The sequence below is a fragment of the Solanum lycopersicum genome, chromosome 6, assembly GCF_036512215.1.
Source record: "Solanum lycopersicum chromosome 6, SLM_r2.1".
Classification (NCBI taxonomy): Eukaryota; Viridiplantae; Streptophyta; class Magnoliopsida; order Solanales; family Solanaceae; genus Solanum; species Solanum lycopersicum.
This window is the reverse complement of record NC_090805.1, coordinates 17,236,915-17,245,772: the sequence shown is the minus strand read 5'-3', so window position 1 is coordinate 17,245,772 and position 8,858 is coordinate 17,236,915.

Genomic DNA, 8,858 nt, shown 5'->3' with positions numbered 1-8,858 from the left:
GGAATTATAAATTCTAATTATGTTACCAAATTAGAAACTCTATTCCTAGCTACCCGTTTAAGACTCATACTGTCTTTCAAGTTTTTCAAACTTGTTAGATGAATTTTACACATTCTTGAATGTAACCAAAACTCATAATTATCATCATACAACTTTTTACTCACAAACTGGCAATACTCCCCAAGTAAATCTCAAACTCTTGATCGTGTTTTGATCTTCTCTCTATGTAAGTGCACAAACTTCATTGAAGAATTTATTGCCCTATTTATTGAATAAATCTCCAGCAAGTCCTTGTTCGTCTAAAATTTTTCTTTGTCACTACCACTCCTTGTTAAACTCAACTTGGAATCCGATTTGTCTTTACCATTAGAAAGTAAACTTCTTTAACTCAACTGCTACTCAAACTTCTTATTCGACATAGTTTAGGTAATATGTTATTTCCCAAAGCAGCTTGGATTAGCTGGAATGTGGTGTTACTGCTACAACTCCTTAACATTGCCATTGTTACTTCAACCTTTCCTTAACTTTGCTATACATAAAAACAACGAGACTTTAACTGATTCACCCTTTTTAACTATGACAAATTTAATCTTCCTTCATTGAATAGGCAAGTAAATACTTAAGGCGTAACTCATATGCACATAACTCATATACACGCTGCTTCCCCCTTTTGACATTAGGCAAAAACTTACAATATATGCATATTCATGCCACAAGTCATTATAGAACATCAATCATAAAAAACACCAAACTAAGTCGTTAGTTATGTCATGAATAAGACATAAGACCATTATCCACACAAAAACAGAAATGTCTACTAAAGAATTATCAAGTAATAACACAAAACATAATATCCTGCACAAAGGATTGGTGTTTAGTCAGAGGGTGGCATAAAAGTGGAAGAATATGAGAGGAACCCTTAGTGAGAAAATTAAATACACTTTTTATATGCCCAAAATTAACGTCTCTTTCATGTTGCAAAGCATCTCGGTCTGGACTAGTTCTGTAATACTTCAAAAGTCTAATGTCTAATATAGAGACTAACATGAGATTCTAAGAGGGTAAAACTAATTCTAAGTTAAACATAATATATATAAGTCATTTAGGAGGTTTTATAATCAAAACGTCAAGGAACGTCCACGACATCCGGAAACTAGTTCAAAGGGGTGCTAGTGTGCCTTCGCCTATTTTACTAAATTATAGGAGTCTGAATTCAATGAAATTTGGTGATAAGGTGTATAACACGTAGTAGAGTTATTTTATAGTCAAAAATTCCAGGTACGGATCTCCAGGGACTAACCAAGGTTCCTTGAGGAGGACCCTTGAAGAATGACTAAAATTTGTCTAGGACAATAGCCATCGGCGCGGGCCAACCCACGAGGCGTGGTCCAATCGACAGGGTGTCGATGGCCATTGTCGATGGAAAATTAGACAATTTCTTGGGAAGTCATTTTGTTCAGTCTCAGTTACAAATGATGACTGCACATGACGGCCATGAACAATGCCCGTCGATTGACAAACGGCTAGTTTGTCGGGGTTTCATCCGTCAAGACATTATTTTGCTGCACGTTCTAAAGTTGATTAAGTTAATTTAATTAAGTGTTTAGTTATTATGTTGGGGGTTAAGGGATTCCTATTGAAATTAGATAATGACCCCTATAAATACCCCAAACCTAATTAGACTAAACCCAACTATTATAATTCCAAAAATCAAATGGCTCTTCTTTCTATCTTCTTTCTCTCTCTCAAAGAAACTCCATTGAAGACCAAGCAAAGGAGGTTTCTAGGTCTTAAAAAGATCAAGTTTTATCCATAAAACTTCATGAATTAGTAAGGTATGAGATTTGTTTCACCTTTGGGATTCTTTCCCCAAAGGGTTCCTTCAAATTGATTTTAAAAAAAAAGAGTTTTCATGTGGGTTTTCTTCTATTATGAAATTGATCGTCTAATTGACTTTGCTTTTGATTCTTGTAGATAATTATGAGCATAATATAATGTATTGTAATCCAAGTATTATAGTTATTGATTAATTAGCCTAGGTTATGAAGTAGATCATGAATTTTACCTAAGTCTCTAACCCTAGGCTATGAACTAGTGATGAATTATTGTGTAGTGATTTAATTGACTTCATTATTGTATTGATTACCATTGAGTTATGAAATTACACACATTTTTTGGGTTGAATTGGATTATTGATGATAAAATCGTGATGATGGCTCATGAAGGAGATCGGGGTAAGTCTTATGATCTCAAACCTTTACTTCAATTATGATTACTTGTGTATAGTGATGATGTTATATTGAAGTATATCTTAAGATAATATTGATTAGGGTTGGTATGATGTTGAATTGTAATGTCTTGATTATGTGATTGTGAGATTATGCTTAAGATCTATTGATATAAGGTTAGTGATAGAGTACCTATTTGCCTTACTATGACATAATGATGTTAATGTGATAATCTCACATGTGATGGTTTTAATGAAAGGTGTTCTCATGCAATTTCTATTGAGATATGACTATGACTATATAAGGGATAGACCCTATGACCTAAACCATGTTATGATTATTAATGAAAGTCATTTCAAAAGGGACTCTGGATTAGCACCGAGTGAACTAGAGTAAGGAGTAGTATCCCTTCCCACATAGGGAAGGTAGGATCACTAATGTACTCATGATATTGGAGACTATAATGTATGTAGCATTAAGAGTGTCACAACTATATCTCCTAGTTCTTGATCTATGTTGCCCCCATAGGAATACTAGCTAGTGGATCCACATAAATTCTATGTTCATGTTTTAGTGCTACCTTGGCAAGTAGTCCACCATCCTTCGGCTCATGTGTTCTTCGTCGGTTAAGGAAAGATGTTCCCGAAAATAAAATGAAGTAATAATGTGCAACCTAACTAGGATAACTTCAGGGGTTTGACTTAGTCTAGGTAGGGGTATGAGACTCTACCTATACATTACACTAGTTAGCCATGAGGGAAGTCATAGATGGTTGTTCCTATATGATTATACGTTTATAAATGTAAATGATATGTATATGTTTATATAACATGTTAGTGATACTATGTGATGTTGTTGTCACTTCTGAACATGTGGTTAGTCTATATTGCTAAAGTATGATAATATTTACTCCTAAATGATATAGTGTGTGAAGTTGGGAATCGCTCAATGTTCTTGTTGATTTTACTTGCTTGAGTGAGGTTATGGGTCCTTACTTGACCATTGCACTAGTGGACTTAATAGGGGTGTGGACTGATGGTCTTTCTTTGGTTATGACTCTATGAACTCTTATACATTCTTGTTGATATTATGACTTGATGATAGAGTTATATTGATTATGTACTTAATTATGATGCAATGCATGTTTGACTTAGTATTGTTGTTCTTTGAATTACATGGTCTTGACTTAACGAAGATGTGCTATTAACTTGTATTGGTGTTTCATTGTGCATAAGGTTTTTCCAAAGTAAATTATCATGTTTTAATTAAATTTCCCTTTTTGGCATGACTATTATGTTGAATGTGCATTTGGTTCTATACTCAGTACAAGTGATGTGCTAACCCCGTTTCTCCCTTATTCCCTAATATTTTAGGTTCCGGTCATTGAAGGGTTCGTGATGACATTTGAAGAAGACTTGCATCCTTATTCTCCAAGTTGGGTAGGTCCTCAACACTTCGAGGACAATGCAACTTCTACCATTGGATGTTGATTACTCTTAAAGACACTATGTTCATTCTCTTTCATTTGAGCACATGATTGTATATCCTATATGTGGATTTATTGGTATTGATGTATGGGCTAGGCCCAATTGTTATACTCTTGTTTAGATGATTTAATATGAGACATACGTTTTAAGACTATATATATATATGTGTGTGTGTGTGTGTGTGTATGTGTGTGTGTGTGTTTGTGTGTGTGCCATAAAAGTAGAAAACTATGTATTCTTACTATACGAAGGGTCTATGTATACTCGCTATAGTATATTATGCATAAGCGATAGGTGTAAGTAAGCCTCAATGTAGAAGTAGTTAAATTTTTTAAAATTTTCCGCTAATTTAACCTATGAATGCAAATGATGAATGTGAATAGGTTAGTGTTAGTCCTCTTCGAGGACGATGAAAACCAGTTACTTCTAGAGGGTGCTCTCCGGATGTGACAAACTTCGTATAAGTACATGAGGTTGAATATCACTAGAAAAGATGTGTCATTAAACAACGTCTATGTATATTTTTATTTATAATTGTGAAGTGCGCCACGCTTATGAATGAGAGACTATGTGATGCTTAAAAACTCTCATCTTCTTGTATTCCTATATCGTGCCTCTAGAGTATTATTATATGCTTTCACCTAAACCTTGTATCATTGTTAGAGGTATGAATACTTGAAGGGCAGATTGTACAAGGACCTAGGAAGAAATGTATAATATGGGGGTATCAATACAACCAAGTGCCTCCACAAGACAACAAATTGCCTCCACTTGAAGAACTTGCAATGGGTGATCAAGTTCAAAATGCTCCTCCACCGATGACCGATAGAGATATAAAGGCAATTTTTCTCACTTTAACTCAACCCATGACCTCTCAAGCTAATTCCATCACTTCTCAAGTCCAAGCCATGAAGACCCAAATGAATAGGGAGGTTGGAGCTAGAGTTCCTCAGCATACTAATAACATGGCCTCTCGTTTGAGAGACTTTATTAGAATGAACCCACCTATGTTCGTTGGGTTGAAGTTGAATGAGAACCCTCAAGATTTATTCAATGAGGTCTATAAGATTCTATATTCTATGGGTGTGACCTAAATTGAGAAGGCCGAGTTGGCGGCCTATCAACTCAAGAATGTTGCCCCAACTTGGTATGTGCAATGGAGGGATAATAGGGCACTAAGCGGTGGCCCGGTGTCTTTGGAGATCTTCAAGAAGGATTTCATCGATAGGTTATTTCCTAGAGAGATGAGGGAAGCTAAGGTGGAAGAATTTATCAACCTTGTTCAAGGAGATCTTAGTGTTCTTGACTACTCTTTGAACTTTACTAAGTTGTCCAAGTACGATCCATCCTTGGTTTCAAACCCAAGGGATGAGATGAGTCATTTTCTTATGGGGTGTACGATGACATGGTTGAATAATGTCATTCGGCTTTGCTTCATGATAATATGAATATCTATCGTCTCATAGTTTATTCTAAACAAGTGGAAGGAACTAGGTTAAAGAGAAAGAGTAAGGAGGGAAAAAAGGCAAAGTCTTATGAAGGTTGTTCCTATAAGGGTAGGCTTGACATTCGAGACAAGCCTAGGTTCAAGAAGAGGTTGAGGTTTTATAGTATAGTTCCTACAAATTTCCCGAGGATCATGATGATAGGGTGTGTAACCGTAAGTCTCACAATGGAAGAGGTAGTAGTTCACAAACTAAGAAGCCAACTTGAAGAAAGTGTGGCAAGAAGTATTATGGTGATTACCTAGTTGGGACGGACAATTTCTTTAGGTGTGTCAATAGTGGCCACAATGTCAAGGATTGCCAAAATTTGAAAGGGAAAGACAAAGGAAGCGGAAAAGCTGAAGCTAGTGGTTCTAATGTGGATCCTCCAAAGAAGAATCACTTTTATGCACTTAAGAGAGTTCTCCCGATGTGGTGACCGATATGTTACAAGACTTCTATATTGATGTCTATTGTTTACTTGATCTTGGTGCTACATTATATTTTGTTACTCCCTTGATGGCTAGAAAGTTTGATATTTTACCCAATATCCAAAATGAACAATTCATGATAACTACCCCTGTAGGTGAGTCGGTGATTGCAAAGAAGGTATATAGAAATTGTTCGATAATGTTGCCCAATAGAGTTACTTATGTTTAATTTGTAGAACTTGATATGGTCAATTTTTATTTAATCTTGGGGATGGATTAGTTGCATAATATTTTTTTTCTTCCATTGATTGTGGAATAATAGTTGTCAAGTTCAATTTTTCACATGAACCCATTTTAGAGTGGAAGGGGGGAAATTCTATTCCTAGAGGTCGTATAATCTCTTGTCTAAAGGCTTGTAAAATGATCTCAAACGGTTGTTTATATCATATTGTAGGAGTCAAAGATTTAGACTCGTAAAATCCTCCCATTGAGTTAGTCCCCTTAGTAAAGGAATTTTCGGAGGTCTTTCCTAATGATCTTCCCGTATCCCTCCCAAACAGGAAATTGATTTTGGTACTGATTTGCTACCGAATACCAACCCCATTTCAATTCCTACTTATCGTATGGCTTCAGCAGAATTGAAAGAGTTGAAGGCTCAACTCAAAGACGTACTAGACATAGGCTTCATTAGACCTAGTTTTCACATCCTAAGACCAAACCTATAAGATATGGCCCCCTCAGAGCGCAACTAGCGTACTTTACCTCTCGGAGGTTTTGTACAAGCCCTTCCGTATCATTCATCACATATAAACATACGAAAAGTAGTGCAGAATCAAAACATTTCACAGGAATATCTTAAAATATCTTTCATATTAAAATCATAAAAACTCTATGTCTCAAGATATGTCATTCTTAGACTCAAGAATACTTGGGACACGACCCATACAATAAGAATCTAAGAATACTTAGTCTACTACAGTAATTTGAAATAAAAGACATACATATGCCATCAAGTTAATTGAGGACATACTTCACTTTGCTTGAACGATATCTAGACTTTAATCTTTCCTTCATGATCCTTCTCACCTTCCACCTACACCTTTAGATATAACAAAATGTATGAAATTTGTACAAAAATTTATTAAAACATCATATAATACTCATAAGAATAACATATATAACCTTAGAAACACTTTAGAATAGGCAATTATGCACAATTTAAGGAACATTATAGTGAACTCATGTCAAAATATAGTGAACTACCTTAATCCTTACAGTGAACTATTATAATGTTACATTAAGGTTCTTTAACCTCACTTAGGATACTTTCTAGCATGTAATCCTCTCACCAAGAGCAATCCTAAGACTCACTTAATTAAGACAAAGGGAGACCGCCCATAAACCCTCTCAAGGCGCACCATAATGATCCTTAAGATCACCAATAATGAGATACACACAATTACAATATACAAAGCACATGAACATGATATCCTCCTGCCAAAGGTGATTCTAAGTCTCACTTGAGTGAGTTGTGAAGCGACAACCCATACAATTCCTTTACACACATTTAATAGATCTTTTAGACTACCTAGGATAGAATCATTCTCACTTAATACAATAACATACAGATGATATGTCATTCTCCTTCAAAAGTATATCAAAAGACTTACTCAAATAAATCAAGAAGATAACGTCCATGATTGACCTCTTCAAGATTACTTAAAAAATACATAAGACTACCTAAGGCTTACATAATGTCTAAATAATCAACCATCTTCCCTAAATAGAATCATTCTTAAGACTTATCTAGGTAAGATATGAAGTGACCATTCCTATACCCCCTTCAAACCTTAACTAGAAAACCCTTACCTACTCTAGATAAGTACTTATTCATTTAACATACTTTATTAACTTAATTCATTACATTCCTTATTAACATAAGTAATTACACTGCTTATCTCATTTAAGAGACATCCATCACATAAAGGATATTCAAGTAATGGTCTTGGACAAGACTTAGGGACTCTCACTAACATCTTCAGCCTATTGTATAATATCTAGATAGCGTCCCATACCGCCACCTAAACTTCACAGAACTTCTCCAATACTATTAGGTATCACATATAATGAGAATAGGCAATAACCAACATAGATCATGGTAGCTAAACATGGTATCCGTAGTTGTAACCTACTACAATGAGGGTGTTCATGTTGCCAAGGGTAGAATTAGTACACATCCTATGTAGGCACATGGTTAAGGAATATGAAGGGATTTTATGTACTCTGGTTTCATTCTCAAGTAGAGGTACATTGTACTATAGTCTCCATCTCAAGTAGAACTACTTCCCGTAACATACTCACTCGGTTATAGACTTTTTTCTCATAGAGTAATTGACATTAAAGGATAAGATGAAGAGGTTCCTTATCTAGTTCATAACCTAATCATATTCACCCTACCAAAGAGGACCACTGGGATACCTTTCAATGGAAAAGAGGATAGCTCATCATGACATTCCTAAGGAGTATATGACGCCATTCAAGCTAATCAAACGTAAGTCCATCATTCATTACATGAAGGATACAATTACGGCTTTCAACTTCAATGTTCATAACCTTGCCACTAGGTTCAAAGTTTCACATAAATACCCTCTTAATATCATTCAAGGTCATATGTAATTCATACATCCAAGACTAAGAGGATTTATCATCCTAATTCAAGACATTACATATTCACATTCATAAATGTATCAAGTAAGGGACACAAGTCTACTAACACAAGACACAACATACTTTACATATAACTTTTAGCATATCATTGTAGAAGCACATAGGCACAACCACCATCATCTTTAGGTCATCCTATTCACTACTATAAAATCATAAATATAACCATTATTTAATCATATAGTCAAGTAGTAACAACCATGGATCAACTCTAAAACTATACACATAAAGACATAGTCATAGTCTAACATGATCACCTAACAACATCCATAGAAGAACACATACTTTCACATAACTAACATGTAGGTAGATATGATCATACATCACATAATCAACCACGCAAATCATTAGAATACTTCAAGTAGTGCCAACAAGGGCATGATCAACATAATGCATAAAGTAACGTCGACGAGCCCACATCAATTGCAAGTAAAGCACATAGCACCGCCACCATATGTATAACATAACAATGACAATATAAATCAAGTATAATTAACATAAAAT